Below are 13,515 nucleotides of genomic sequence, written 5' to 3'. Positions count from 1 at the left end.
ATTGGACTAAATTGTTTTTGGTATCTTTAAGTTTGTTTTCAGTGTATTAAACTAAGCATACATAGCCTTCTTGATTTGAGAGTGTTTACATTTTTAAGTGTAAATAGTGCTGGAATAGCGGAGGCAGTGCTCATGTTGTCTTCTGTTGATTTGAGGTAAGTCTGTGTTTCTAAATCAGTGGTTGTTAGTAAACTGTCAAACGTTAACTGGCTTGACCTTGCTGCAGACTTCTGTGACTGTTGTCTTTTTATTGTCACGGCCTTACTGTATATCATGGTGGTGTATGAACGAATGGGTTATAGAGCAAACAACGGAATTATCACAACATAGGTTGTAATATGGCTTTATTTACTGGCTTGACTTCCTCAGTGATTTTACCCACACACCTCTACTGGTCATAACTAGCTAACTGATGTTTAATGTTACTTGTCCTTGTGTTAGAGTTCTGATGTCTATGGTATGAAACCATGCTGATATTGGCTAGCTAGCTACTTGCACCAAGATGGCTGCTGTAGCACGGATCTGACATGCACCAAGATGGCTGCTGTAGCACGGATCTGACATGCACCAAGATGACTGCTGTAGCACGGATCTGACATGCACCAAGATGGCTGCTGTAGCACGGATCTGACATGCACCAAGATGGCTGCTGTAGCATGGATCTGACATGCACCAAGATGGCTGCTGTAGCATGGATCTGACATGCACCAAGATGGCTGCTGTAGCATGGATCTGACATGCACCAAGATGGCTGCTGTAGCATGGATCTGACATGGACCAAGATGGCTGCTGTAGCATGGATCTGACATGGACCAAGATGTCTGCCGTAGCATGGATCTGACATGCACTAAGATGTCTGCTGTAGCATGGATCTGACATGGACCAAGATGTCTGCTGTAGCATGGATCTGACATGCACCAAGATGGCTGCTGTAGCATGGATCTGACATGCACCAAGATGGCTGCTGTAGCAAGGATCTGCAGCAAGGAGAAACAACCATGTATGAGACTCAGTGTAATCCTCCCTGTACTCTCCATCCCACAGACATACAGTCTCGTATCCATCATCAGGACTCAGTGTTATCTTCCCTGTTCTCTCCATCCCACAGTCATACAGTCTAGTATCCATCGTCAGGACTCAGTGTAATCCTCCCTGTACTCTCCATCCCACAGTCATACAGTCTAGTATCCATCATCAGGACTCAGTGTAATCCTCCCTGCACTCTCCATCCCACAGTCATACAGTCTAGTATCCATCATCAGGACTCAGTGTTATCTTCCCTGCACTCTCCATCCCACAGTCATACAGTCTAGTATCCATCATCAGGACTCAGTGTAATCCTCCCTGTACTCTCCAACCCACAGTCATACAGTCTAGCATCCATCATCAGGACTCAGTGTAATCCTCCCTGTACTCTCCATCCCACAGACATACAGTCTGGTATCCATCATCAGGACTCAGTGTAGGAACACTGGAATGTGAGATGTAATCTACACCTCCATTAGGAGGTGAAGTTGCAGCCAGTGAAAGAGTAGATATGACAACTGTCCTCCACATTGTAGAAGGAGACCTGTCTCTTCTCATAATCCACAAACACCCCCACCTTCTGGGGCTTCTCTCTCAGGGAGAGGGTGACATGGGCGGGTAGTAGAATCCCTGTACTCTCCATCCCACAGTCATACAGTCTAGTATCCATCATCAGGACTCAGTGTAATCCTCCCTGTACTCTCCATCCCACAGTCATACAGTCTAGTATCCATCATCAGGACTCAGTGTAGGAACACTGGAATGTGAGATGTAATCTACACCTCCATTAGGAACACTGGAATGTGAGATGTAATCTATACCTTCATTAGGATGATAGAAATCCTCATTATTTTCTTGAATTTGAGAGCAATTTTGTCTGTATAGCCTTCACTCTCTCTTTCTGACTTCTGAAGCCAGTGGGGTGGGTGGGGCTTCGTGACAATGATCAAGAGCAGCTGCTCACCGATTGACACCTCCAACGCAGTTCCACCTCAATCACTACCAAAATATCCCCTATGTGGGCGTCTTCTATCTCTGGTTAACACTTGATCTGATTGACTCTTGGCCTCAGCCTTACTTACCCATAATTACAGCTGTCAAAGACACATGGCTGGAGATCAAAGTACATACATGATAGTTATGTCAGGATAATACTCTGGCTTGTAGAGTATTGATGAGTTTGGACCAGATCAACAGGACAGTGAGGACACTATTCCACTGGTTGAAAAAGTACCCAATTGTCATACTTAAGCTTTAAAAGTAAAGATACCTTAATAGAAAATGACTCAAATAAAAGTAAGTCACCCAGTAACATTCTACTTGAGAAAAGGCTAAAAGTATTTCATTTAAAATATACTTAAGTATAACAAAAGTAAATGTAATTGCTGAAATATACTTGAAATATATAAGTTAAAGTATAAATCATTTCAAATTCCGTATATAAAGCAAACCGGATGGCACCATTTTCTTGTTTTTTAAATTTACGGTTAACCAGAGGCACAGTCCAACATTCAGACATCATTTAAAAACAAAGCATGTATTTAGTGAGTCCGCCAGATCAGAAGCAGTAGGGATGACCAGGGATGGTCTGTTGATAAATGTGTGAATTGGACCATTGTCCTGTCCTGCTAATCATTCAAAATGGAACTAGTACTTTTGGGTGTCAGGGGAAATGTATGGAGTAGAAAGTACATTATTTTCTTTAGGAATGTAGTTTAGTAAAAGTAAAAGTAGTCAAACATATAAATAGTAAAGTAGAGTACAGATACTACAACTAATTAATTAAGTAATACTTTAAAGTATTTTTTCTTAAGTGCTTTACAAAACTGCAATATTTCTCCCTAAATTCAGCTAGAGTCACATAGTATAAAACAAACCTTCATCTCTTCTGATGATTTCAAATTTAGTACAGTAGTCTGTCTAATTCAGGAGTCTGATACAATAGTCTGATACACTAGTCTGTCTGATACACTAGTCTGTCTGATACAATAGTCTGATACACTGGTGTGTATGATACAGTAGTCTGATACAGTAGTCTGATGCAGTAGTCTGATACAGTTGTGACGACCCTCCCACTCTGTCTGCCGTATTCTCTCTGTTATTTCCTTATTAGGATGCTGGTGGGCGGAGTTGGGAGGGTCGTCAGCTACATGGGAAACACCTGGGCCCGGTGTCTCCCAGGATAAATACACCACTTCCCCATTCATGGAGGAGACTCTCTCCATGCAGACACCCTCTGTAGATTGTGTTGTGGTTCTTGATGGCCGTTTATTTGTTTGTTTGCTTTGGCACCTTTCATCACCCTGCATTATCACATTCACGCATGCAAAACACTCACTTACACTACTGATTACTGATTACACACACCATTGTATATTATATTTATTTGCTTTAGTTAATAAATATATATCTTTCTACTCATTATCTCCACGTTGTCTCCCTTTGTTACGGGCTTTGAGCCGGTTCGTGACAAGTGGGGACACATCCGGGATATTTGAACTATTGGTTTGGGAGACCGTGGAGGTACGTGTTTGGTTTGCATATTTTGTTTGAGTTTGATAGACCCAGTATTGGTTGCCTTTTGTTGTTTGGTTTGTGTGCTGTGTTGGAGAGACTATAATGGTTAGTTTCCAGGCCCTGCCTAGCCTGAACTCTTGTTCTACTTTCTGTTGGGACATCAGTCTGAGGTGAGTAGTCTGCTGTGTACCTCGGTGGGAGATTTGGGTAGGGTAGTGAAACTTGCTACCCGGAGCTATAGCCTTTTTCCCCTGATAGGTTTAGCGACGTGTTTCATTTTTTGGAATATGTTGGGCATGGTTAATGTTTGTTATTTTTGTGTGGTGTCTGTGGACTGAGCAGTTGTCTCGGGGGCACATCCGTGGCTTGGTGGAATTTTTCCAGCATGCTGGGGAGTTCTATTTCCTTGCCAGGGGCTACAGTGCGTAAATTCCCACCGCAAATCTGCACGAAGACTAGGGTTGAGTTATTGTAGGTTTTGGGGAAGCTCCGTATCCATCTCTCTTCTGTGGTACTCAGGGTGATTATAATTCTCGGGTTGTGGTCTGGTGTGCTCAGCAGAAGGGAAGAGCCAGAATTTTTTTTTTTGTGTGATTATGGCGTCTTATGTAGATAAGTTCATTCGCTCTCCATCAGAGGAATTGTTAGATTTAGGTACTAAAGAACAGCTGTTGAAGGTCATGGAACACTACAAGGTTGAGATTAGTGATAAACGTCTAAAGAATTCTATTAGGTTGATATTGAAGGCCAATCTGATGGAGAGTGGTATTCTAGAAGTTACCACTGGGCCAGCCTCTGCTGAGGATTTGTCGTCTCCCCATAACGTTACAATGGCCATTCCATCGGTTAGTCCTAGTAGCCTTCTTTTTGAACAGCAGAAAGAACTGCTTTTGTTACAGCTGGAGCATGATCGTGAGAAGCTAGAGCATGATCGTGAGAAGCTAGAGCATGATCGTGTAAAATATGAAAAGGAATTGGCATTTAAACAAGATATGGAGCGTGCTAAAATCAAGTTGCAACAAGAACGTATAGATTTGGTTAGGGAAGGAAAGATCTCAGGGGAGAGTTTGTTTTGGGAAGGTGTCCCAGATTTACCTAGGGGTAGTTCCGCTTTTGGTCGTGCCCCAGAGACATTTGATATTGTTGGGAACTTACGGTTATTGCCTCGGTTTAATGAAAGGGACCCCGAGACATTCTTTTCGTTGTTTGAGCGGGTTGCTGACGCTAGGAGTTGGCCTGATTCTGACCGCACTTTAATGTTGCAGTGTGTGCTGACTGGTAAAGCGCAGGAAGCATATTCAGCTCTTAGTGTACACGATAGTGCCAGTTATGATAAAGTTAAAACAGCTGTGTTACAGATTTATGAATTGGTCCCTGAGGCTTACCGCCAACGATTTAGAACTTTAAAAGGGATGATAACCAGACTCATGTTGAGTTTGCGCGACAGTTGTCTTTACAGTTTAATCGCTGGTGTTCCGCCTCTGCAGTTGTGACTTTCCAAGGGCTGTGTGATCTGATTATGTTAGAGCAATTTAAGGACACAATTCCTGATCGTATTGCCACGTATATTAATGAACAGAAAGTAAAGAATGTTGCTGAAGCTGCAGTTTTGGCAGACGAGTATGTGTTGACTCACAAAAGTGTCTTTGCAGAACCCCGTATTCGGAAAGAGTGGGGGCGTTCGGATAGATTTGGCTTCGCTCACCGAGATACTTTGGTTCTCGGGCAGAGTTCTATTCAACTAGGGTTGAACCTGACTCCCATGGTAAAGCTGACTTTGGGCAGGAGTGTCACTACTGTCAAGGTTCAGGTCATTGGAAAAACGAATGTCCACTTCTCAGGTCAAAGGGTGCTTACGCTAAATCTAAGCCTACTGCATTAGCTGCACCTGTTCCACATCAGTTCATTCATAACTCATTTCCTCAGGCCCAGGAGAATGTGAAAGTCCATATTGATCCAGACTATTTACCTTTCATTACAGAAGGTTTTGTGTCTATGTTAGGAAGTAAAGACCTAGTGCCAGTGAAGATCCTGAGACACAGGTGCCTCTGAATCATTTGTGTTGGAGTCTGTGTTACCCTTTTCTGCTGAGACTGATTCGGGGAATAGTGTTCTAATTAGGGGAATAGGTTTGAACACTGTCAGTTCCATTGCATAAACTGATGTTGGATTGTGGGCTGGTGAAGGGTGAAGTTGTTGTGGGTGTGCGTCCTTCGTTGCCTATTGAGGGTATCGATGTTATCCTTGGGAATAACTTGGCTGGTGAGCGTGTATGGCCTGTCGTGTTTCCATCTCTAGTGGTTTCCACTAAGCCGTCATTTGTTGGGATTCCTGATGAGAGTGTACAGAGTTTCCCAGAGGTGTTCTCTGCGTGTGCAGTGACACGTTCTATGAGCCGTGGCGAACTGGTCACTGCGCCGACTAATGATAATAATACAAAGTATGTCACTGTTTTCCCTGTTATCCCGTTATCTGTAACCCGCTCATATCTAATCAATGCGCAACGGGATGACCCCACGTTGGAAGAGTTGCGTGATCAAATTGTGCCTATAGAACAGTTGGGAGATGTCGCCCATGGCTATTTTCTCCAAGAGGATGTCCTGATGAGAAAGTGGGTGTCTCATGATAGTGTTTTTCTGGGGAGGCAATTAGTCAGGTTGTTGTACCAGTTAAGCTTCGTAAGTTGGTGTTGGAAACTTCTCACAGCGACGTGGCTGGACATATGGGGGTGAGGAAAACCTACAATCGCATATTAAGACATTTCTTTTGGCCTAGATTAAAGAGGGATGTTTCTGATTTTATCAAAACTTGTCACACCTGTCAATTAACTGGTAAGCCTAATCAAGCTATTAAACCAGTACCATTGTTTCCTATTCCTGTACTCAGCCAACCTTTTGAGTATCTGATTATTGACTGTGTGGGTCCTCTGCCTCGTTCTAAAAAGGGTAGTAGTTACCTGTTCACTGTGATGTGTCAGACCACTAGGTTTCCTGCTGCCTATCCTCTCCGATCTATCACGACTAAATCGGTGTTAAAAGCTTTGACTCAGTTTCTCTCATTGTTTGGAATCCCTAAGGTCATTCAGAGTGATCAAGGATTTAATTTTACCTCTAATCTGTTTGGTCAGGTTCTTCAACAGCTCCATATTAAACACAATTTGTCTAGCGCCTATCACGCGCAAAGTCAAGGAGCACTGGAACGTTTCCATCAAACACTAAAGTCTTTGTTGAGAGCTTATTGTACTGAGATGGATAAGGATTGGGAGGGGTTGCCTTGGTTACTGTTAGCTGCTAGGGAAGTTTCACAGGAGAGCACAGGTTTCAGTCCAAATGACCTTGTGTTTGGACATAGGGTGCGTGGACTTTTATCTGTTCTCCAGGATGACTGGAAGTCTCCCGAGCCTCCTCAGTCCCTGTTATCGTATGTGTGTGATTTCCGGCGACGGCTGTATGCCGCTTGTGAAATGGCTAAAGAGAAGTTATCATCTTCACAGGAGAGGATGAAGGGCATATTTGATCGCCGAACTGAGCCTCGTCACTTTAGTCCAGGTGACCAGGTTCTTGCTCTGCTGCCAATTGTTGGTTCTCCTTTTCAAGCCAAGTTTCAAGGTCCATATACAGTGGTGCGCCAGTGCACTGAGCAAAATTATCTAGTTGCCACTCCAGAACGGAGGAAAGCACACCAGCTGTGCCATGTAAATCTGTTAAAACCCTATTATGCACGTTCCTCTGAGACTGAACAGTGGGATTCTACAGAGGACGGTAAACCTGTTCTTTTGGCTGATACCGTTGTTTCCTTGGGTTCTTGTCGTGCTAGATCTGTGCATGAGGAGGAAGATGTTCCTGGTCCTGACGATTGTATATTGCAGGGTAGATTGAAAAATTCAGAAACACTGGATATTTTAGACAGTCTTCTCACTCACCTACCTGTTGATGGGCGGAAAGAGATAGTTGGTCTGATTCAGAGATTTCCAGGTTTGTTTTCTGATACACCTACACGTACAAACTTAATAGAACATGATATTGACATTGGAGGTGCTGACCCCATTCGTCAGCGCTTCTATAGAGATTCTTCAGAGAAACTACGTTGTCTGGATGCTGAGGTCAAGTACATGCTGGAGAGTAAGATAGCAGAGCCTTCTTTCTCCAGTTGGGCTTCTCCCTGTATCTTGGTCAGTAAACCGGATGGAACAAACCGTTTTTACGGACTACCGTAAGGTAAACAGTGTCACAAAACCAGATTCATTTCCTCTTCCTCGGATGGAGGACTGTGTTGATCAAGTCGGTGCAGCTAAGTTTGTGAGCAAATTTGACCTGTTAAAAGGCTATTGGCAGGTGCCACTGACGAGTAGGGCACGTGAAATCTCTGCCTTTATTACACCCTTTGGTCTGTACTCGTATTCAGTTATGAGTTTCGGTCTGCGCAATGCACCTGCCACTTTTCAGCGACTTATGAACAGGGTTGTCGCCGGTCTGACCGGGTGCGCTGTTTATTTGGACGATGTAGTGATCTATGCAGATACTTGGGAAGAACATCTGTCCCGTATTCAAGCCTTGTTCGAACGTCTGGCTGCGGGTCGCCTCACAATCAATCTGGCAAAATGTGAGTTTGCTCAGGCGACCGTTACATACCTTGGAAAAATGGTTGGGCAGGGTGAAGTGCGTCCTGTTCGGGCTAAAGTGGTGGCTATTGATGCTTTTCCACCACCAACTACTAAAAAGGAACTGATGCGTTTCTTGGGCATGATTGGTTATTACCGTAGTTTTTGTAATAACTTCTCTACTGTGGTCGCTCCCTTGACAGATATGCTGAAAGCTAAGGCTGTTTATGTTTGGTCTACTCGTTGTCAACACGCTTTTGAAGAGGCAAAGAGGTTGCTTACCTCAACTCCAGTGCTGGCTGCTCCTCGCATGGATTTGTCATTTACCTTGCAGGTGGATGCTAGTCATGTGGGGGCAGGTGCAGTTTGCTGCAAGCAGATGTGTCTGGGATTGAGAGGCCTATTAGTTTTTTTCCAAAAAGTTTAACGATTATCAGTTGAACTATTCGGTTATTGAAAAGGAAGCGCTAGCATTAATTTGGGCACTACAACACTTCGAAGTGTATGTCGGGTCGGGGTAGTACCTATTGTGGTCTACACCGACCATAACCCCCTCACTTTTTGAGGTCCATGATGTCCAAACCAGAGGATAATGCGATGGTGTTTATTTTTACAATCATTCCATCTCGATGTGAGGCACATCCGGGGACTGAAAACGTGATTGCTGATGCGCTCTCTCGTGCGCCCTGTTCCTAATGTTTACGTGACTGACCATTGTTTCGTATTGTCATGTTCTCTCTGTCCTGTATGCTCCCTCCTGGTCTTGTTTTCTTCTTTCCTCTTAAATGTTGCTTCCTGTGCGAAGGTCGCTGAGGTCTGGGGAGGAGGTTGGCTGGGGCAAATTGTAAGTGTGAAAACGTAAACCCTCATCAATTTGTGGCGCAGAAGCTGTGTAAATTTGGAACTTAGAGACTGGTATTTTGTTCCGGGGTCCTTGTTGGTCCCCGGTTTTATGGGGGGGGATGTGACGACCCTCCCACTCTGTCTGCCGTATTCTCTCTGTTATTTCCTTATTAGGATGCTGGTGGGCGGAGTTGGGAGGGTCGTCAGCTACATGGGAAACACCTGGGCCCGGTGTCTCCCAGGATAAATACACCACTTCCCCATTCATGGAGGAGACTCTCTCCATGCAGACACCCTCTGTAGATTGTGTTGTGGTTCTTGATGGCCGTTTATTTGTTTGTTTGCTTTGGCACCTTTCATCACCCTGCATTATCACATTCACGCATGCAAAACACTCACACTACTGATTACTGATTACACACACCATTGTATATTATATTTATTTGCTTTAGTTAATAAATATATATCTTTCTACTCATTATCTCCACGTTGTCTCCCTTTGTTACGGGCTTTGAGCCGGTTCGTGACACAGTAGTCTGATACAGTAGTCTGATACAGTAGTCTGTCTGATACACTAGTCTGTCTGATACACTAGTCTGTCTGATACACTAGTGTGTCTGATACAGTAGTCTGATAAAGTAGTCTGATACAGTAGTGTGTCTGATACAGTAGTCTGATATACTAGTCTGTCTGATACAATAGTCTGATATACTAGTCTGTCTGATACAATAGTCTGATATACTAGTCAGTCTGAGACACTAGTCAGTCTGAGACACTAGTCAGTCTGAGACACTAGTCAGTCTGATAAAGTAGTCTGATACAGTAGTCTGATATACTAGTCTGTCTGATACAATAGTCTGATATACTAGTCTGTCTGAGACACTAGTCAGTCTGAGACACTAGTCAGTCTGAGACACTAGTCAGTCTGAGACACTAGTCAGTCTGAGACACTAGTCAGTCTGATAAAGTAGTCTGATACAGTAGTCTGATATACTAGTCTGTCTGATACACTAGTCTGATATACTAGTCTGTCTGATACACTAGTCTGATATACTAGTCTGTCTGATACAATAGTCTGATATACTAGTCTGTCTGATACACTAGTGTGTCTGATACAGTAGTCTGATAATGTAGTCTGATATACTAGTCTGTCTGATACACTAGTCTGATATACTAGTCTGTCTGATACACTAGTCTGATATACTAGTCTGTCTGATACACTAGTCTGATATACTAGTCTGTCTGATACACTAGTCTGATATACTAGTCTGTCTGATACACTAGTCTGTCTGATACACTAGTCTGTCTGATACACTAGTCTGTCTGATACACTAGTCTGTCTGAGACACTAGTCAGTCTGAGACACTAGTCAGTCTGAGACACTAGTCAGTCTGAGACACTAGTCAGTCTGAGACACTAGTCAGTCTGAGACACTAGTCAGTCTGAGACACTAGTCAGTCTGAGACACTAGTCAGTCTGAGACACTAGTCAGTCTGAGACACTAGTCAGTCTGAGACACTAGTCAGTCTGTCATACTTTCCAGGTCCATACCCAAACAGTTCGAACTACTAATTTTGAAAATTACCCTCTCCAGAAATAAGTCTCTCACTGTTGCCGCCTGCTACCGGCCACCCTCAGCTCCCAGCTGTGCCCTGGACACCATTTGTGAATTGATCGCCCCCCATCTAGCTTCAGAGTTTGTTCTGTTAGGTGACCTAAACTGGGATATGCTTAACACCCCGGCAGTCCTACAATGTAAGCTAGATGCCCTCAATCTCACTCAAATCATCAAGGAACCCACCAGGTACAACCCTAACTCTGTAAACAAGGGCACCCTCATAGACGTCATCCTGACCAACTGGCCCTCCAAATACACCTCCGCTGTCTTCAACCAGGATCTCAGCGATCACTGCCTCATTGCCTGTATCCGCCACGGAGCCGCAGTCAAACGACCACCCCTCATCACTGTCAAACGCTCCCTAAAACACTTCTGTGAGCAGGCCTTTCTAATCGACCTGGCCCGGGTATCCTGGAAGGACATTGACCTCATCCCGTCAGTTGAGGATGCCTGGTCATTCTATAAAAGTAACTTCCTCACCATTTTAGATAAGCATGCTCCGTTCAAAAATGCAGAACCAAGAACAGATACAGCCCTTGGTTCACTCCAGACCTGACTGCCCTCGACCAGCACAAAAACATCCTGTGGCGGACTGCAATAGCATCGAATAGCCCCTGTGATATGCAACTGTTCAGGGAAGTCAGGAACCAATACACGCAGTCAGTCAGGAAAGCTAAGGCCAGCTTCTTCAGGCAGAAGTTTGCATCCTGTAGCTCCAACTCCAAAAAGTTCTGGGACACTGAAGTCCATGGAGAACAAGAGCACCTCCTCCCAGCTGCCCACTGCACTGAGGCTAGGTAACACGGTCTCCACCGATAAATCCACGATTATCGAAAGCTTCAATAAGCACTTCTCAACGGCTGGCCATGCCTTCCGCCTGGCTACTCAAACCTCGGCCAACAGCTCCGCCCCCCCCGCAGCTCCTCGCCCAAGCCTCTCCAGGTTCTCCTTTACCCAAATCCAGATAGCAGATGTTCTGAAAGAGCTGCAAAACCTAGACCCGTACAAATCAGCTGGGCTTGACAATCTGGACCCTCTATTTCTGAAACTATCTGCCGCCATTGTCGCAACCCCTATTACCAGCCTGTTCAACCTCTCTTTCATATCGTCTGAGATCCCCAAGGATTGGAAAGCTGCCGCAGTCATCCCCTCTTCAAAGGGGGAGCCACCCTGGACCCAAACTGCTATAGACCTATATCCATCCTGCCCTGCCTATCTAAGGTTTTCGAAAGCCAAGTCAACAAACAGGTCACTGACCATCTCGAATCCCACCGTACCTTCTCCGCTGTGCAATCTGGTTTCCGAGCCGGTCACGGGTGCACCTCAACCACGCTCAAGGTACTAAACGATATCATAACCGCCATCGATAAAAGACAGTACTGTGCAGCCGTCTTCATCGACCTCGCCAAGGCTTTCGACTCTGTCAATCACCATATTCTTATCGGCAGACTCAATAGCCTCGGTTTCTCGGATGACTGCCTTGCCTGGTTCACCAATTACTTTGCAGACAGAGTTCAGTGTGTCAAATCGGAGGGCATGCTGTCCGGTCCTCTGGCAGTCTCTATGGGGGTGCCACAGGGTTCAATTCTCGGGCCGACTCTTTTCTCTGTATATATCAATGATGCTGCTCTTGCTGCGGGCGATTCCATGATCCACCTCTACGCAGACGACACCATTCTATATACTTTCGGCCCGTCATTGGACACTGTGCTATCTAACCTCCAAACGAGCTTCAATGCCATACAGCACTCCTTCCGTGGCCTCCAACTGCTCTTAAACGAGAGTAAAACCAAATGCATGCTTTTCAACCGATCGCTGCCTGCACCCGCATGCCCGACTAGCATCACCACCCTGGATGGTTCCGACCTTGAATATGTGGACATCTATAAGTACCTAGGTGTCTGGCTAGACTGCAAACTCTCCTTCCAGACTCACATCAAACATCTCCAATCGAAAATCAAATCAAGAGTCGGCTTTCTATTCCGCAACAAAGCCTCCTTCACTCACGCCGCCAAGCTTACCCTAGTAAAACTGACTATCCTACCGATCCTCGATTTCCGCGATGTCATCTACAAAATGGCTTCCAACACTCTACTCAGCAAACTGGATGCAGTCTATCATAGTGCCATCCGTTTTGTCACCAAAGCACCTTATACCACCCACCACTGCGACTTGTATGCTCTAGTCGGCTGGCCCTCGCTACATATTCGTCGCCAGACCCACTGGCTCCAGGTCATCTACAAGTCCATGCTAGGTAAAGCTCCGCCTTATCTCAGTTCACTGGTCACGATGGCAACACCCATCCGTAGCACACGCTCCAGCAGGTGTATCTCACTGATCATCCCTAAAGCCAACACCTCATTTGGCCGCCTTTCGTTCCAGTACTCTGCTGCCTGTGACTGGAACGAACTGCAAAAAAAAAATATATAATAAAATCGCTGAAGTTGGAGACTTTTATCTCCCTCACCAACTTCAAACATCAGCTATCCGAGCAGCTAACCGATCGCTGCAGCTGTACATAGTCTATTGGTAAATAGCCCACCCATTTTCACCTACCTCATTCCCATACTGTTTTTATACTGTTTTTTTATTTATTTATTTACTTTTCTGCTCTTTTGCACACCAATATCTCTACCTGTACATGACCATCTGATCATTTATCACCCCAGTGTTAATCTGCAAAATTGTATTATTCGCCTACCTCCTCATGCCTTTTGCACACATTGTATATAGACTGCCCATTTTTTTTTCTACTGTGTTATTGACTTGTTAATTGTTTACTCCATGTGTAACTCTGTGTTGTCTGTTCACACTGCTATGCTTTATCTTGGCCAGGTCGCAGTTGCAAATGAGAACTTGTTCTCAACTAGCCTACCTGGTTAAATAAAGGTGAAATAAATAAAATAAAAAA

This window comes from Oncorhynchus nerka, unplaced genomic scaffold, assembly GCF_034236695.1.
Source record: "Oncorhynchus nerka isolate Pitt River unplaced genomic scaffold, Oner_Uvic_2.0 unplaced_scaffold_776, whole genome shotgun sequence".
In the NCBI taxonomy this organism is placed as follows: Eukaryota; Metazoa; Chordata; class Actinopteri; order Salmoniformes; family Salmonidae; genus Oncorhynchus; species Oncorhynchus nerka.
The sequence above is the reverse complement of the archived record's forward strand: the minus strand, read 5'-3'. Positions refer to the sequence as shown.